Here is an 18432-nt window from a genome sequence, read left to right as displayed (position 1 = left end):
CTCCAGCAACCCTCAGTTTGTTTCCTGAGATTAAGAATTCCTCATATTAGTGAGGTCATATGATACATGTCTTTCTCTGATTGACTTATTTCGCTCAGCATAACACCCTCCAGTTCTATTCACGTCGTTGCAAATGGCAAGATCTCATTCCTTTTGATGGCTGCATAATATTCCATTGTATATATATATGCCACATCTTTATCCATTTCATCTGTCGATGGACATCTTGGCTCTTTCCACAGTTTGGCTATTGTGGACATTGCTGCTATAAACATCGGGGTGAGTAACATGGTCATCTTAATGATATTTGTTCTTCCCACCCATGAGCATAGTATATTTTTTCATTTATTTGTCTTCTTCAATTTTTTCATCAGTATCATACAGTTTTCAGTTTACAACCCTTTCACCTCCTTGGAAATTTATTCCTAGGTATTTTAGTCCTTTTGATGCACTTGTAAATGGGACTATTTTCTTAATTTCTCTGACAGTTTGTTGTGGTGTATAGAAATGTAACAGAATTTTGTATACTGATTTTGTATCCTGCAGCTTTAATGAATTTATTAGTTCTGACACTTTTTTGTGGAATCTTTAGGGTTTTCTGTGTATAATAGCATGCCATCTGCAAATAGTGACAGTTTTAGTTTTTCTTCCCCAATTTGGATGCCTTTTTTTGTTTTTCTTGCCTAAATGCTCTAGCTAGGAATTCTAATACTATGTTGAATAAAAGTGGCAAGAGTGGGAATCTTGCTTTGACCCTGATTGTTCACCTGTGATTATGATGTTGGCTGTGGACTTGGCATATATGACTTTATTATGTTGAGGTACATTCTTCTCAACCACTTTGTTGAGAGTTTTTATCATAAATGGATGTTGAATTTTATCAAATGCTTTTTCTGCATCTGTTGAGATGATCATGTGAGTTTTATCCTTTATTTTGTTAATATGGTATATCACATTGATTTGTGGATGTTGAATTATCTTGCACCCCTGGAATGAATTCTACTTGATCATAGTGTATAATCCTTTTAAGGTATTGTTGAACTTGGTTTGCTAATTTTGTTGAGGATTTTCACATTTGTGTTCTTCAAGGATACTGCCCTGTGAAATTCTTTTCTTGGAGTGTCATTGTCTGGTTTCAGTATGAGGGTAATGCTGGCCTCATAAAATAAGTTTGGAAGTCTTCCCTCCTTTCTGTTTTTTGGAAAAGTTCACAAAGGATTGGTATTAATTCTTCTTTAAGTGTTTAATAGAATTCACTAGCGAAGCCATCTGATTCTGAACTTTTGTTTGTTGGGAGGTTTTTGATTACTGATTCAGTTTCCTTATTAGTAATTGGTCTATTCAAATTTTCTGTTTCTTCCTGATTCATTCTTGGAAGGTTGTGTGTTTCTAGGACTTTATCTATTTCTTCTAGATTGTCAAATTTTGTTGGTCATAGTAGTCTCTTGTGATCCTTTGTATTTTTGTGGTATCAGTTTTAATGTCTCCTCTTTTATTTCCTATTTGAATCTTCTCTTTTTGTTCCTGGTGAGTCTAGCTAAAAATTTATCTCATTTTATTTTTAAAAAATATTTATTTATTTGACAGAGAGAGCACAAGCAGGGGGAGCGGCAGGCAGTGGGAGAGGGGGAAGCAGGCTCCCCGCTGAGCAGGGAACCCAATGCAGAACTCGATCCCAGGACCCTGGGATCATGACCTGAGCTGAACGCAAACACTTAACTGACTGAGCCACCCAGGCAGCCTTATCTCTTTTTATTTTCAAAGAATCTGCTCATAGTTTCATAGATATTTTTTTACTGTCATTGTATTCTTTATATCATTTATTTCCTCTTTTTGCTTTGTTACTTCCTTTCATCATTAACTGTGGCTTCATTTGTTCTTTTTTTAGTTCCTTGAGATGTAAAGTTAGGCAATTTGAGATTTTTTGTTTCTTAATGTAGGTATTTATTTCTATGAACTTCTGTCTTAGAACTGCTTTTGCTGCATCCCATAAATTTTGGTGTGGTGTTTTTTGTTTTCACTTGTCTCTAAGTATTTTTTTATTTCTTTTATGACACAGTGGTTGTTCACTAGCATTGTATTTAATCTCCACATATTTGTGAATTTTCAAGTTTTCTTGTAATTTATTTCTAGTTTTATACCCTTACGATTGGAAAAGATGCTTGATTTCAGTCTTCTTGAATTAAAACTAGTTTTATTGCCTAACATATTATTAGTTGAGGAGAATGTTTCATGTGTATTTGAAAAAAATGTTTTTTCTGTTGCTTTTGAGTGGAATATTCTGTATGTATCTGTTAAGTCTATCGGGTCTAATATGTCATGTGAGGCTGATGTTCACTTATTCATTTTCTGTCTAGACCTATCCACTGATGTAAGTGAGGTATTAAAGTCCCCTACTATTATTGTATTGTTGTTCATTTCTCCCTTTAGGTCTGTTAGTATTTGTTTTATATATTAGTTTCTCCTATGTTGGATACATAAATATTTACAGATGTTATATCTTCTCGTTGGATTGGCCCTTTTGTTATTATGAATGCCCTTCTTTTTCTCTTATTACAGTCTTTGTTTTAAAGCCTATTTTTTCTTATATAAGTATAGCCTCTCCAGGTATCTTTTGGTTTCCATTTTCCATGGTTTTCATTTTTTTTTTTTTTAAAGATTTATTTATTTATTTATTTGCCAGAGAGAGAGCACGGGAGAGAGAGAGCAAGAGTACAAGCAGGGGGAGTGGCAGGCAGAAGGCGAATCAGGCTACCCGCTGAGCAAGGAGCCCGATGTTGGACTTGATCCCAGGACCCTGGGATCATGACCTGAGCCAAAGGCAGACGCTTAACTGACCTGAACCACCCAGGCATCCCTGGTTTTCACTTTCAGTATCTTTTTCCATCCCTTCACTTTGAGTCTGTGTGTGTCCGTGCACTTGAAGTTAATCTCTTGTAGGCAGCATATAGATAGGTCTTGTTTTTTAGCTACCCTGTGTCTTTTTGGACAATTTAGTCCATTTACATTTAATTAGTTATTGATATGTATGTACTTATTGCCATTTTGTTAATTGTTTTCTGGCTGTTTCATAGTTCTCAGTTCCTTTCTTATTCTGCTCCTTTATTATTTCATGATTTTCTGTAGTAGTATGCTTAAATCCCATTCTTTTTATCTTTTGTATACCTACTATAGGATTTTGCTTTGTGATTACCATGAGGCTTACATAAAATAATTTGTATTTATAAAAGTCTATTTTAAGTTGATAAATTTGAATGCATTTTAAAGCTCCACATTTCTACTACCCCATGTTTTGATTTTGGTTTTACATCTTTTGTATCCCTTAATTAATTATTGTAGTTATAGTTATTTTTACTAATTTTGTCTTTTAATCTTCATACTAGCTTTGTAAGTGATTAATCCATCACCTTTGGAACATTAAGTTATCTGAATTTTACTGTATATCTACCTTTACCAACTTGTATGCAACAAGCTGTTTATAAGATTCTGTACTTTAAGTTTTGACAGTTAACTATAATGTGTCTTGGTGGGTTTCTTTGGGTTCTTCTTTTTCAGAACTCTCTGCATTTCTTGAATCTGAGTATCTGTTTCCTTTCCCAGGTTAGGGAAGTTTTTAGTCATTATTTCCTCAAGTAAATTTTCTTCTCCTTTCTCTTTTCTCCTTCTGGAATCCCTATAATGTGACTGTTGGTCCACTTGATGTTCCACTGGTCCCCTAAGCTATTTTCACCCTTTTTCATTATTTTTTCTTTTTGCTACTCTGATTGGCTGAGTTCCACTGCCCTATTTTTGAGTTCACTGATGCTGTCTTCTGCTTCATCTAGTCTGCTGTTGAACCCCTTTAGTGTATTTTTCAGTTCAGTTTTTGTATTCTTCAGCTCTGACTTCTATGTGGTACTTTCTTATATTTTCTCTTTGTTGAAGTTCTCACTGCATTCATCCGTTCCTCTCCTGAGTTTGGTGAGTATCTTTATGACCGTTATTTTGAATTCTTTATCAGGTAAATCATTTATCTCCATTTCATTAAGGACTTTTTCTGAGGCTTTATCTTGTTCTTTTGTTTAGAAGTATTCTTCTGTTTCTTCATTTTCTTTGTCTCTCTGTAGGTTTTTATTCATTAGACAAAATAGGCACCATTCCCATTCTTGCAGGAGTGGCCTCATGTAGATGAACCTTATTATTAACCCTACCCTAGCTCTTGGTTGTCTCTCAAGCCTTTGTTTTTGTCCAAGCCTATTTTATTTTAGTGGCCGCCAGTAGTTGAGGGTATCCAAGACTGTCGGTGTCCCAAAAGGATGGATATTCGTCAGCACCTACATTCAGGCTGGTTAGAAGCCAAAACTTCAGGCAGCAACTTTTAAAGTAGGGAAATATATGTACAGTATTGCAGGACTTCAAGAGTAGGTCACTTCCGGCCGTGATAGCTAGATGTTCTAGAGGTGTCTTCTGGGCAGCAGTCACAGGAAACTCAGGATGCCAGATACGTGTATAAGCTCCTTTCCAGGAGATTCCAGTGAGCTGATGTAAGACAGGGAGAGAACACAAAGAAGCATTCACAGCCTCTATCTCCTGAGTGTATCTCAGTAGCCCTTAGATGTGTACTAAACCATAAGTCCACCCCTCAGGCCAGGCTCCGGGGACAGGCAGATATATCTTTTTCACAGAAAGACTAAGGATGTTTTTTAGTCTTCTGTGTGTGCAGTAGCCTGGGAGTGGCAGCCGGCCAATAACTGTCTCTCCATTTGTTACAGTTCTGTGGGACTAAGGAACGCAGACTCTGTTGGCCACCAGAACTAGGCAGTCAAGGTGCATTCCCTGGTTGGCAGCCACAGAAACTAGGGCACCAGACACATATAAAGGTTCCCCTCTGGAGATACTGGCACTTTGGAGCATGGCAGAGGGAGAATGCCAAGATAGTAGCTGCCCTCTGAAGTCTCTATAGAGGATTATAGTAGGCCCTTAGTTGTGTGTTTAATGAGAAGCCTGCCCCTCAAGCTGCAGCTACGAAGATAAGCCAATCAGCCTCTTTCATAGAGACACTGAGCTCCTCAGTCTGTTGCCTGTTGTTGTGCTTGGGGGTGGTGGCCAGTTAAGAACTCTCTTTCCATTGGTTACAGGTCTGTGGGAACCGCAAACATAAGTCTCACTGGCCACCAGACTGGGTGATCAAGGGATCTCCCCTGGTGGCAGCCATAAAAAAGCACCAAAGAGTACAAGCTCCTTTTGGGGCGATCCTAGTAAGCTGGAATGAGGCAGAGGGAGACTTTAAAGATGGAGCCCACCAGCCTCCATCTCTGGAGAATATGGTAACAGGCCCCTAGAGGTGTGTCCCTGAGAGAGCTCTTTTAGTGTTGTTTCTCAGTTCTCTATAGCCTCGTAGATCTCATGGATGTGAATCCCACTGGTTTTCAAAACTAGCTTTTGAGGGCTCACTCAGGTGCAAGTCTTAAAGTTAGGGTCCTGACAAGGGGTTGAAGCTCTTGGCTCCTCAGGGAGAAGCTCCTGGTTTTGAGCTCCTTCCCAATTGCAGTCACTGCACTTAGGGCTGGGCAAGTGCAGTAAGATTGCATATCATCCTCTCCTACCTGCTTCAGTGTGGGTTTTTTCTCATTTGTCTGATGTGTAGGAGTCGCTCAGCTAGTTTTTGGGTTTTTCTCAGAGGAAATTGTTCCATATGTAGCTGTACATTCAGTGTGTCTGTGGGAGGATGTAAGTTCAGGATCTTCCTATATCACCGTCTTGAACCAGAGCCTGTTGATTTAACCTGTTAAATTATTTAACTCAAATACAAAATATTTTCATTCCTGATCCTAAAACTTGATAAATTTACTACTTATGGATGATTACTATATATTTTCCCTTCCTTTTAAGTAGGCAAGTGCTGAATATTAGCTGGCTTTTATTAACTATTTGACTAATTCATTTTTAAAAATTTTTGAGATTTGTTGAAAAATTCGACCAATGAGATGAGTACATTTAGTCATAATTTTAATTATAAAATATTAGTGTTCTTCAGTCATTAGCAATTAAGCAAAAGTGAAATGTTTTAGTCAGTGATACTATTGTTGTTAGCAAAATCTTAAATCCTCATTCTCTGAGATACTAGTTTTATGCTTAGAAAATCATAAGCTCTGGAACATTTTTCAAAATTGTGGCTAGGATTAGAATTCAAATTTTAATGAGGAAGACCAACATGAACTATAGCAACTCACTTATTTCTAAAAACAGTATTTACTGTTTTAAGGTTAAATATTAAACAATGGTATAAGTCCTGGTGTTTGATTTATTTTTTAGCTGAGAAAGTTATCTGTGTTCAATAGGTGGAGGGAACCAACTGGACATCCTGCTTACACAAGGCTAATCAGTAGCTTGACAGCCCCAATCAGACGTCCAACACAGAGTGTTTAGAGGTCATGATCTGTGTGTCTCCTGCATGGTTTTTGTTTTAAAAGGTTTTAGGGGATGAAGGAGGGATGGTACAGTTTTAAATTGTACATAGTTGCCAATTTTTTTTTTCTAGTTGAGCATCTTACTAATTTGACCTTCTTTCAGCTCAAAGGAACCACTTTCTCATATTATTTTATCTCTGTCTTCAAGCTCATTAGCCTTTATTATGGATAAGCTAATGTGAAGGTTTTTAAAAATCAGCCTCACAAAATATAATATTCTACAAAAGTGAACTTTCCAGAGAACTGACACTGTTCCTTTAAGCACCAAAATTAAATAGAAGAGGAAAGAAGAAGTGGGCAGGAGGGGATGGAGAATAATAGTAGTAGTAATAGTGTAGTAATAATAGAAAAGTTCTGGAACACCTGAGTGGCTCAGTCAGTTAAGAGTCCGACTGGTGATTTCGGCTCAGGTCATGATCTTGGGGTCATGAGGTCGAGCCCTGCATTGGGCTCCACCCTGGGCGCAGAGTCTGCTTGAGATGCTCTCCCTTTCCCCCTCCCTCTGCCTCTCTCCCCACTTGTGCTCGCTCGCTCTTGGTCTCACTAAAATAAATAAATAAAATCTTTAAAAAAAATAATAGAAAAGTTCTGAAATGTCTACCTTTCTGTGTAACTGAAATTTTCCTTGGAGGCTCGTGTTCATTTTCATAAATATCAAAGATTAATCCTGTTATCTGTTGAAGAGCTCTGGCAATATAATATTTAGGTCTGTTGGCCCCTAAACAATATGTTACTCTTACACAACCAGCATACCCACTGAGTTCAAAAGATGGGTTGAAACAGTTATGTGCTTCTCTCATTAACAGACAAACCATCCATTTCACATCAGGAAGCCCTCTTGTGCCTCCCTTACTGTCCTGCTCCCCTGCCCCGCTGCCCTTCTTCTCAGGGTCCTGGCTCTCACTTCCTCAGTTCCATTTAGTATTTCTCCTCAGGCTGCCAGTGAAAGGTAAGGAAGGTCCTTAGAAGAGTTCACTCACTTGCCTCTGAGAACAACTGAAGAAAAGAAGAGCTCTCTTACTCATACTAACCACCTATTATAGTAAAATTAAAATATGTTAGTATGCTGACTGAGTCTGGCTCTTTTCATCTAACCATTTCATTTCTATCATGTTCTGACCCGAGTTAGGGTGTCAGAGGCGGGGTCAGGCCAAATACCCATTCATACTTTATTATTTCTTTTAATTTTTATTCTTTTTTTTTTTTTAAGAGAGAACATGTGAGTGGGGGGAGGGGCAGGGGGAGAGGGAGAGAATCCCAAGCAGGCTCCAGGCCCAGCATGGAGCCCGACTCGGGGCTAAATCTCATGACCCTGAGGTCATGTCTTGAGCCACAATCAAGACTCGGATGCTTCACTGACTGAGCCACCCAGGCACTCCTCCATTCAGACTTTAAAATTCCTTTTCTCTCATTATTAAAGTTCTCTGTCCCTCTTTCCATCGGGTACTGTTTTGGGATGCTTCTAGTAGACTGCCTCACTGTATACACAATCAGGAGTCATGTTGGTGAAAATATTTTTGGGAGGGCTAGAAATAGTAAATTTCAGCTTTAGGCCTTTGTTCCTTGTGGTTGCTGGAAGTATCTTCTAGAAAAGCAGGGGCTCATTGTTATCATTTTTGACTCTGATTTTCTTTCCCTTCGCCTTTATCACCCACATTTGTGATTAGTTTTATTGCTACTATGTGAAAAATAGTTACTCCTACTAACAGCTGTTCATTTGAGTAATACTCCGTAGATTAACATAAACTTTACTGAAAGGAAACAGCAGAGAATGACCCACAAACTCTCCAGCGATTTGGTATCAGTGGATGAGCTCTGCTGTGGAAAGTCTGCCTCTGACTACTTTTTAATTTGGCTCTATTCATTGCTGCAATTTTTCTTTCCACCTTCCTCAAAAATAGCATCATTTTGTGAGCATGAAATTTTTGCCTTAATAATTATATGCCTTAGTTTTGCTATATATACACACTTAGGCATACATTACAGACACATACACACACAACATAGAGTATATACATATTGGCAGCATAGGCCCATTGTAGAAGCTTTGAGTTGTCAGAGTGCATTTGGATTCTTGGCCTTTCCCTCATGGCTGTAAGATGGCTGCAGCTGCTCACATGCCATGTCCTCACACCATTCTCCAGACCAGGAAGTATGGGGCAGAGGCAAGAAGTTTTGTGCATCTGTTTATTTTATTCTGAAGAAAATCCTTTCCAGCTGACTTTCCCTTGAGTGTCATTGACCACAACTATATCTTGTGTCCACTTTTGGTTCCAAGAAAGGATAGGAAAGTGAGTATATGGCAAAGGGAAATGGAATCACCATGGCTGGCTAAGCCCGAGCCATTCTTGGGGCTTGAAGAGGGCCTGATATTCAGAGGATTCTCCATGTCCTGTCTGAAAACGTCGGAATTCAACTTGGGTGGAACAGGATGGCCATTAGGGAGCTAACAAACAGGGGAACATCATCTGCCACAACATGTTTAAGAACATTCACTGAGCTTGCCCTCAAGTTCATGCTTCCATTTGCCAGTGACCTTGGTGGTGTCAGGAATGTGCTGTCAGTTATGATGGAGAGACCAAGAGGGAAGAACAGACCATTAGAAGAAAGAGCGGTGGGGGGGATGGAACGGTTCGTAACAACCAAATATGAAACATTCAAAGATAGGAAACAGGGAGTTTAATCTGACGGTGTTCAGTGGAGTAAAGAGCATTTTTATGTGTTGTGTTGTTCTAAACTTCATTCTTTCAGAAGGCAGCTTTATGTGCCTTTGGGAGCACAAGTGGAATATGCAAATTGATGACCAGGTTTCCTGTTTGTTATATAAGATACCGTGCATGCAGAATAGAATACCAGCTCTTATTCCCTTTTCTTTTGAACACTTAATCTGACCTACAAAATGAATAGGGTTAAACATTGAGTGTATTTATCAATAGTCCTCAAACAGTGGAATGGAGACTAATTAACCAGATGCTCAAATCTCTAAGATAATTCAAAGATTGTTGATATAAAACATATTTGGGAATTTTTTAAAAATAAAGTTGTATGCAAGTAACAATATTTTTGAGTGCCAGATGGAGAAGACATCTGTAGAGTGAGAAACTAAAGAAAACACACTTGCAAGATTAAGGCACATTAGAAGAAAATTGTTGGCTCAGTTAGTAATGAGGAGTTTGGAAAATATTTTCTCTATGTACAGAAGGTTCACTTTACTTGATGGATCACACAAATGGCAGATACCAATTTTTTTTTTTCTAGGAATTTTCTTTACTAACAAGGTGCTCTATAGTAAAGCAAAAGCATACTACTTTGTTTTCCCTGATCTCCTTTCTCCATTCCTCAGTGAGATGCTGGTTATTTCCACTCTTGTGGGGCAGTTTTGTCAATCCCTAGATATATGCCTAGCTTTACAAAGAACCTGTTTGGTAGAACTCTTTGTTTCCTGTGTCTGTAGTGACCCTCCATTGGTGATAAAACAGACCAAGAAGACCAAGTAAGGGAAAGAAGGAATGATTCAGCCCATACGCCTAAGCCTTCAGAAGAGCATAGCTTATTGGAAGTTTATTAGTCTCACTTCAAAGACCAAGGACAGCATGATTTTCTGAGATGCTGTGGCAGTGGTTTGGGGCTGAGCAAAACACGCAGAGCATGCTGACCAGAGACAGCAACAGCTGTGTGGCTCATCTGTTTCCTAACACATTTCCTGACCATGAGGTCTGCTCGGAGGCGTAGTAGCATCAGTGAATTCCAGGCATGGAAAGAATCTGACCGTTTTTTCTCATTTTTAAACCACATTACCTTTCTCCTTTGCCTCAATTTACAAGGTCATTTCACTTTGCATTTTTCATTGATTTGTGGCCAGAAACTGATTAGGAAAAGGAAAACTTAGAACTTGCTATTAGTGAGGGTTTGGAATTAAGTATGCTTCAAGAATCCCTTTCTTATAACTAAGATCTCATTCTCAAAAGACACACATAGAAAAATGACATGACCATGGGGGTTGGGAGGGCTCCCTCAAGAATGCAGGATGACTGAAGGAACCTCTGTGGAGGACAGAGGACATTCATGAGACTTGTAGGTGACAAGTATCATGAACAGTCCACAGTGTTTGGTCATTTTAATTTTGCTTCTTTTTTTTAAATTTTAAAAAAATATTTATTTGTCAGAGAGAGAGAGAGAGAAACAGAGAGCGAGCACAAGCAGGGAGAGGGGCAGAGGGAGAAGCAGACTCCCCGCCGAGCAGGGAGTCCGATGCGGGGCTCGATCCCAGGACCCTGGGATCATGACCTGAGCTGAAGGCAGCCACTTAACTGACTGAACCACCCAGGCATCCCTAATTTTGCTTCTTTAATGTATGTTTTCCAGCAATTCCATTTCTGCTGCCCCCACATCTCATTTCCAAGTATTCCCATAACATCCAAACTGGTCTTTCTGCCTCCAGTCTCTCCCCATGTGGACCCTCCTTACCCCACATGCTGGCACCTACCCCAGCTAATTGCAGAGCAGTTACTTTAGCTTTCATTATTTACTCTTATTTTTTTGTAAATAATACTTAGGATATTGCAAGTTACTAATGACAACAGTAATGGGTATATTGTTTATTGAACAAATAGCTTGAATTACAGAGCTTTCTTAGAAAACAAGTAGAAGGCCTTCAAGCATAAAGTCCAGGCAGGCAAAATGGCCCATTTTGAAGATAATTAATACAGAAGCTGCAAGCCTCCCCACCACACATGTGAAAGGCATCACCAGAAGCAAGCCCAAGATAAGCATCCCCACCTGCTGTGTGAATTTTTGTTTCAGGTCTATGTTATTCCTGCAGTCATTAGAATTCTTCCCTGTCCTTTTGCTTCAGATTTGTAGCATTTATTGATGTCATCTCTTCCCTGATTTAGCAGAGAGCATTGTTTCAGTTTAAAACAACTGCTGGTTTGCAGTTGCATGAAGATGCTTATATAAACAGCAAGACAGCATAATAATTCATTGCTTCCTCATAATTACCATGTCTGTAGGAACTTTAAAAATGGTACGTGCCATTTACACTAGATGGGGCTTACTATATAAAAAGTATTTGTAAATTTTGTCATTCTACTGGGGACATATGTCAGTAATCATCAGATGTCCTCAAACCCTGGGAAACATCCCAAAAGATGTTTTAAAAGATAAATTAGAAGAAAAACAGTGACAAGACCCTCAAGAACCCCTATTTGGTCACTCTTACAGTTCTACATTTCCCTTTTATGAATGCACTTTTTAAGATCATAAACCTGCTTCATTTCTTCATCCTAATTTGAAATTTTACTTATTTCAAGAAAACTTTATAATTTTGAGTTTTGGATTATCATAATCTGAAGATATGTTGAAAGTCTAACCATGGGTGTCTGTACTTGAGTTAACTATGACTTCCATCTCAAAAAAAATTCACCATGCTGTGGTTTTTCCCTGAGCTGGAATTGACAATATTAAGTTTCTTAGTTAACCTTGCAGGTGCTTTTAAGATAATTGAACATGAGACTACTGGAAAGGACCATAAAAAAAGCTAGAGTCAGAGCTGGTGGTATGGAAAGTTCTTTTGAAAGATGGAAAACATTAATTTAAAAGAGTTCAAGAGTTTAAGCCAAAAGAGCTGGTTAGGTTGTGTAGGGGGAAAAAAAAACAAAACCTCTGCAAGACTCCCCCAACCGTATTTCTCTTTGAATCGCTTCTGTACTGCCATTTATATGAAATTGATATGAATCCTCCCATTCCAACAACTCATGAACTTTAAGTACAGGGAATGATAGCAACTGCAAATGAGTTTAAGAAAACAGGCTGAATGTCATTAAAATCTTTTTAAAACGTCCTGTGACATCTGTTTTCCATTTTTGCTATGCTGTTTAATTAACTTCAGTCTTACAGAATTGCAGAAATCTTTTTTGCTCAAAATAGTATCTTGAAGGAAGTGACCTTTATTTAATACAGAAGAATGTCAAGTGTAATATGGGCCTGATTAACTTCATCCCAAGTTTCACGTTTTTCCCATTGGCTTCAAGATCTCTTCCCCTGCATGGCTCATTTCTGTTCAATCCAATCCAACTTCGGGTGGTAGATAGCTCTAATCTGATTGGTGCTAGTCCTATTTTTAAAAGAGCAAAAATGGAAGAAATTGTAAAGGGTATTAATAGGGACAGTTCAGAAACTATTCTTGTCTGTGTCTCTGGCTTCTGAGCTAGTGAGGGAGTCAAGTTCTGAAAAAGATTCCTTCCTTATAATGATGGTGTGTGTGTGTGATCTTTTTGATAAGAATAATTGTCTTGAGAGAGGAGGGGCAAAAAGGTCAGTACATCCTGTAAAAACCTGGAACAAGAGTACCTCTTTTGCTGAAGTTCAGTGGTCCTAGAAAGCTCATATTGGCCATGTCTTAGAGGGCAAACGGAACACTGTGGAACAGCAGCAGAATGGAGAGAACCAAACTGCATCAACAGCTGACCGTATTTTTCTGTTGGCCAGAGCACACAAAAGCCCAGTGCCCTGAGATGAGGACACAAAAGGAAATGGCTGCATTTCAACATGTCCTGGCTTCACTAGAGAAAGCCTACTGAGTTTCTGGCTTCCCAAAGTGGATAGAAACTGGCAAATCAGCTGCCTTTACTGTTATTATCCCACAGGCCAATGTGCTGAGCTATTCTAAGTCGTTTCCGAGAAAGCAATGTGGATTGTCCTAGATGTGATTTTTTTTTATTCAGAGGAATTAATGGGCTTTAATTAGCTACTTTTTACATGGCTTTTCTGCTTCAGCCTGACAGGAGTTGCTGGTTCCTTCATCCTCTTTGGGTTCCATACCCAGTGTCACTTGAACAAATCTGTCTTCTGTATCAGTCTGACCTAGACTGGTTCCAGTCCCCCAGCTCCTACTTAACCCTGAAACAAGGTGAGGGTTTCTTAGCTCTCTGACCTCTGGCTCAGTACTGAGGCCAAAATTGCCCTGGAGAAGGAAAAAGTAAACTCAAAAGAAGTCACTTGGAGGAGAAGACAGCGTGTTTTAAAGAAAGGCTTGTTTAATGTATTATGGTAGTATGGAGCTGTTCCATTATCTTACAAATAATTCATTTGGCAAGAAGGCCACATGCGTGGCGTTTTGAGGACAAGAACACTTTCTGCTCAGTGAACATACCTGACCCATCATTCTGATGCTCCAGGCACTAACTTGTCAGGACAGTGTTTCCCAACTACGGTTCCAAAAAAAAAAAAAAAAATCAGTGATAGTAGTTTTTATATAGTTTTAGTATTTCAGAACATCTGGTAAGTTGCACAGATCAACTGAAATGACTGATTTATTTCTATTTAGCTGTACTCACATTAATTCGTTATGGTAACCCAACATATGCTGATCATAAGCTCTGACTGGGAGTTGTATAGTCTCTGTTTAGCACTAAATGAGAAAATGAGTAATTTATTGAATGTAGTTGGACTTCCTTTAAACTATAAAGAATGCCTTGCCAATTTCATTCCCTCCTTTCTATTTTCATTGAATTCATTTTCTCTTTCTGGATTCCCAACTTTCCACCTACAACTTTCTCCTCTGTGCTTCATTTGCCCGACCATCTCCTTTCATGCCAACACCTTGCTCTGCCTTTCAGGAGGCACAGACTACATCAGGTCACCCTGTGAGTCCTCCCCTGGCAATGAGGACTTCTCCCATGCTAACCCTCAGAGTATAGGATCTCTGACATCAGGCTTGTTCTTCACCTTGCTCTAGCCCCTACCCCAGTGCCTGGCACATAATAAACATTGAATAAATATTTGTGGGTTTAATGGGTAGATTATATTCATTGTCAAACTGAGCAGCGTTTATCTATTTGTATGCTTGACTGAATGCATCACTAGGCTATCATATTCTGCAAGAATATGTTATCTGTGGAGGTATCAGTCACTTTTTAATCCCCAGCAACTAGCACTGAAGCTAGGACAGAAATTTAATTCAGCTATAGTTCAGATTTTTAAAAATGGGGACACTGTAGATTTTGGTAAAGACGTTAATGATTATGTTTCTTGTCTTACCATTAGGCATTCCTATGAGAAGGCAATCCTTTGCTCAAAATTCCACTCAACTTACAATGAAACATTCTCTGGTTTTAATTTCTAGTAAGCGAGTAATACCATGGTTTTAGATTTATAAGTAGCTTAAAGTTAAACTTTGGATTTTAATTGGAGATGGTCCTCCCAATCTGCTGTAGATAAAGAGTTTGAATGAGATTGCTGACTGGACCTTTTAACTTGCTGTTCTTGTTTATTTTCTGCTTGTTTTGTTTGTTCAGGTCTGGCATAGAGCCTAAAAATAAAAGCTTGCTTGCAGTTTGACTTTCGCTGTGATTCAGTTTTGCAATCTTGTCAAAACACCCTTCAGGAGACTTCCATATATCTGTGGACATCTCCTGGGTTTTCCAAAACAAACACAACATAAATGGGGGGAATTTGGAAATTTCCAAATTGTAACAGATGGGAACTTGCTTTCTTTGTCTGAGAAGTATTTGTTCCAGATAGAGGGGAATCCCAGAGGAAAACATAAGTCTGAAAGCTCCACAGGGTTCTCTGCTTTTGCTTTCCCTGGCTAAGGGGGAGTGTAGAGCCACCAGATGTCAGAAGCCAGCAAAGACCTCTCCATCCTGATAGCTCTCAACTCAGAGAATACAACTCTGGGGCAGCAACTTCAGTCACAGGATGTTTCCCTTTGAAATCAGCACTTCCCTTTTCAGATGACCAAGGAGAAAAACGAACTTCTCAGGTGAGAGTGGTGTCTAATGAAAGTTTGAGAATCCTTCGTGTCCAGGAAAAGAGTGCTGCTATGGGATGACTCCTGGAGGTCCTCTTTCTGCTTCTGCTTACCTACTGGGTCAGCTTATGTAGGAGTACGGATCAGTGAGATGAAAGTAGCGCTTCTCCGTTCCTCCATAGTCTACAGCACCAGCACAATGGCCACGACCATAAGATTATAGACCTACCACCCCCATTTCTCCAGAATATAGAACAGGATAAAACAGAAGCAAGATGAGGCTTTGGGAAATACAGAGCTCTAATCTCATGGTCTCACAACAGTGAAGCAAAGGACTCATAACATTTTAAAGCCAGAGGGAACCCCAGAGGTCACTTGGTCCAACCCCTCCATTTTTCTGGGAGACAAAAGGAGACCATAGAACTTCACTAGCTTGATAGATATAATCTATTGGTGGTAAAAAAAAAAAAAAGGATAGTACAGACTTTGGGTCAGGCAGGAGCATGAATCCTGACTCTACCTCATTAGCCTGGCTATGACCTTACATAAATCCCTGACACTCTCTAAGTTTCAGGTTTATCATCTATAAAATGATATCATAATAGGTTTTATAGGGTTGTTGAGATTACATGAGAGAAAAGGCCTTACAAGTGCATTAGGCCTCGCACTCAGTCAGTGACTACAAATCGGAAGCAACTATTTATCATTGTCATTGTTACCATCATTATTGGCATCAGAGCCAGAGCCCAGGACCCAAGTTTTCTGGTCCACCATTTCTGTCACTACACGTCTTTGAATCATCTTCCTATATTGTTAATACTGTATTGGATGACCCCACTCTGTATTGGTTGAAACACAAATAGTGGTGATATCATTAGTTGAAGAGACTCTGAGATGCTGGGCAAATAATGATGTAATTCTTAAAAAAAAAAAAAAGATGTAGCTCTTAGAGAATCGGGATATTATAATAGATACCCTGAACTTTATTTTGAATTCTATTTCCATATTGTATTCTCATTATATTTTAATAATGTTTCCTTTTAAAAACACGTTCTCTAGTGTATTCGGAAGAGTTCTGTCCCACTTATTGTTTTCATTCCTTTCTCATTCCGACATTGTCACAGTAAACTTCTAAAATGGAATACATTCCACTAACCAAATTCCAAGTGATTGTTTTGGTATTAAAAAGCATCATCGGTGTAGGAACTACCCATGCTGTTCTGCACGTGATCTAAACAGTCCCAAGAAACTGGTTACTTTTGGGGAAATGCTAAGGACTGTGTGCAGGAAAGAGAAGGATGGTTGAATGAAACCTTTCCAGCTGTACATTTTTTACTGCCACATGTGCTCAGGAATGTTGACTCTTTGCCCTCAGATTTGTTCATTAAGTTTTGCTTTATCATATAAATGACACTGAGGTCAGGAAATCATGGGTCCAGGTAAAATTAGTTTTGAGTCCCACCTTATTCCGGCCTGTTACATATCCCTGCTTTTATCCATTTTTGCTCCTCTTTCACCAGCTTGGATTAAGTCCCCTAGTCTGACACCGTTTCTTTTTTTCTTTCTTCTCCCTTTAAGTATAATGCATGCATATGTGATTCTAAAAAGCCTGCTTGGATTATCAGATTTTCCTAATCAAACTGTTCCCTTCATCAAGAGGAAGGACTTGAAACTCTAGCATTGGCAGTAAAACCTGAAAAGGAAAACCCCTGTGACATAAAACGTAAAGCTTTAAGGGCAAGAACAGTGTTTTATTTATTGACGTGTTTCCGGCACTAGCACAGTGCTTGGCACATAATACGTTTCAATAAATATTTGAATGAATAGCAAGCTGTTCTCGATTTCCAGTCAGTTTATGAATTGTAGCAGTTCTCTTCCCAGGACAGAAAAAATTATGAATCTGTGGATCTTGTGAAAGTTATTTTTTTTATTGAGGGAGAGTTGATATATATTAATTTTGGATGTATAGCATAATGATTCGGTATTTATATATTCTGCAAAATGATCACCACAATAAGCCTAGTTAACATCATCACCATGTGTAGTTACGTTTTTCTGGTAATGAGAACGTCTAAGATATATTCTCATAGCAGCTTTTAGATATACCGTATGGTATTATTAACTATAGTCACCATGCTGTACATTACATCCCCATGACTTATTTATTTTATGACTGGAAGTTTGTCCTTTTGACCCCCCCCCATCTATTCCACATCTGCCCCCCCCCCCACCTCCTGCCTCTGGCAGCCATCAGTCTGTTCTCTGTTTCTAAAAATTCAGTGTTCTGTTTTTGTTTTGTTTTGTTTTTTAATTTCACATATGAGTGATACATGGTATTTGTCTTTCTCTGACTTATTTTGCTTAGCATAGTGCCCTCAAGTTTCATCCATGTTGTTGCAAATGGCAAGATTTCGCTCCTTCTTATGGATGAAAAATAATACACTGTGTATATATATCACATTTTTTATTCATTCATCCATCAATGGACTCTTTAGGTTGCTTCCATTTTTGGCTATTGTAAATAATGCTGCAATGAATATAGGGGTGCAGATATATTTTTGAATTAGTATTTTCATTTTCTTTGAATAAATACCCAGAAGTGGAATTGCTGGATCATATGGTAGTTCTATTTTTGATTTTTTGAGGAACCTCCATACTGTTTTCCACAGTGGCTCTACCAGTTTGCATTCCCACCAACAGTGCATGAGGGTCCCTTTTTTCCACATCCTCACCAACACTTCTTAACTCCAGTGTTTTTGAGGATAGCCATTCTAAAAGGTGTGAGGTGATATGTCATTGTGGTTTGATTTGCATTTCCCTGATGATTAGTGATGTTGAACACCTTTTCATGTCCCTGTTTGTTATTTGTGTTTTCTTTGAAAAAGTGCCTGTTCAGTTCCTCTGACCATTTTTTAAAAATTTTTATTGTTATGTTAATCACCATACATTACATCATTAGTTTTTGATGTAGTGTTCCAAGATTCATTGTTTGTGTATAACACCCAGTGCTCCATGCAGAACGTGTCTCTTTAATACCCATCAACAGGCTAACCCATCCTCCCACCCCCCTCCCCTCTAGAACCCTCAGTTTGCTTTTCAGAGTCCATCGTCTCTCATGGTTTGTCTCCCCTTCCGATTTCCCCCCCTTCATTCTTCCCCTCCTGCTATCTTCTTCTTTTTTTTTTTTCTTAACATATATTGCATTATTTGTTTCAGAGGTACAGATCTGTG

General features: G+C 38.8%; 1 protein-coding gene across 5 annotated transcripts in view; it reads left to right on the top strand.

The window, feature by feature from the left end:
• Positions 1-18432, top strand: part of PALLD (palladin, cytoskeletal associated protein) — a 403835-nt gene that overhangs the window by 230298 nt on the left and 155105 nt on the right. The gene's annotated exons all lie outside the window — the stretch shown is intronic.

Source organism: Leptonychotes weddellii, chromosome 2 (assembly GCF_054177405.1).
Source record: "Leptonychotes weddellii isolate Sample4059 chromosome 2, ASM5417740v2, whole genome shotgun sequence".
In the NCBI taxonomy this organism is placed as follows: Eukaryota; Metazoa; Chordata; class Mammalia; order Carnivora; family Phocidae; genus Leptonychotes; species Leptonychotes weddellii.
The sequence above is the reverse complement of the archived record's forward strand: the minus strand, read 5'-3'. Positions and strand labels throughout refer to the sequence as shown.